The following is a 1073-nucleotide window of genomic DNA, read 5'->3' as shown; positions in this document are numbered from 1 at the left end:
AATCATCTCTTTTAAGTGCCCAAACTCCTTAATAAATTAGGCTATGACTACTCCTTTAATCTTTCTCCGAGCAAAAAGCAAAAAAACAAGAACTCCTTTAATCCGTCCACATTTGGATGAAAATTCCTTGTTGTATACTTTCTCATAGCTTTTGTAAACTGATATCAAAGTGTCGACAGGTGCTCACACATGGGTGTGTTTGTGTTTGTGGGTTGCTAGGTTTGGAATGCTAAGTTGTCAGCTTTAACAAACTGATATTTTTGATAAATTGTCCAAAGAAAAGCAAACTGTAGACATTTGATTTTGTTCCCTTGACTAATGACGGCTGCACAAGAGGGAAAATTCAATAATTATAAAATTTCCTTGAGAAATTCGTTGTTTATTTTAAGAAGAATCAATTAAATTTCAAGTATATTCTTTTATGACCTTTATTAGAATTAGGTCTCCTTTATTTATTTTAAATTATTTTTCCCGCTTTATACTTAGAAATTTCCTTTTAAACTCAATTTCTTCAAAATCATTTTTGAAGTCATATTTTCAAGAGAAAAAAATTGGATATAACTTAAAAATTTATTTTTCAAAAATTTATTTGTTTTCAAAGGAGTTTTCTAATTAATTTTTTATAAAAGATTTTCAAAGTGAAAGAAATTCATGTTTCGGGTTCTACATATGTTTTCTAAAAATTTTTTTTCTTTTAAGGTTTGTATAAATTTTGTACAATGGTCAATTAACTTAAAAGTTATTTCTTGAACATTTTCCAATCATACTTAGATGCAGTCTAAAACGGATACAAGTGTGCTATTTTTCTAAAGAGAGAACAATATTGTTTTGTCACAACAACATTGACATCTGACAATTATTGAGCTTTTTTCTCTCAATCCGCTAATTATTTTTTCTACCCAAATCAATAGACTTCGAAATTAGACTTGTGTACCTTTCTAAGAAGCCCAAATTTGCATTTTATTTTAAACTCCAAATAAATCAATAATGGCCTTTTAAAGTCATGTTTCATGCATGATATGGGAATGTTCATAGAATCTTATTTAAGTTTGCCCTAATTAAAATTAGAAGGA

This window comes from Theobroma umbraticum, unplaced genomic scaffold (genome assembly GCF_002168275.2).
Source record: "Theobroma umbraticum cultivar Fairchild unplaced genomic scaffold, ASM216827v3 scaffold_55.0, whole genome shotgun sequence".
In the NCBI taxonomy this organism is placed as follows: domain Eukaryota; kingdom Viridiplantae; phylum Streptophyta; class Magnoliopsida; order Malvales; family Malvaceae; genus Theobroma; species Theobroma umbraticum.
This window is presented reverse-complemented; position numbering follows the sequence as displayed.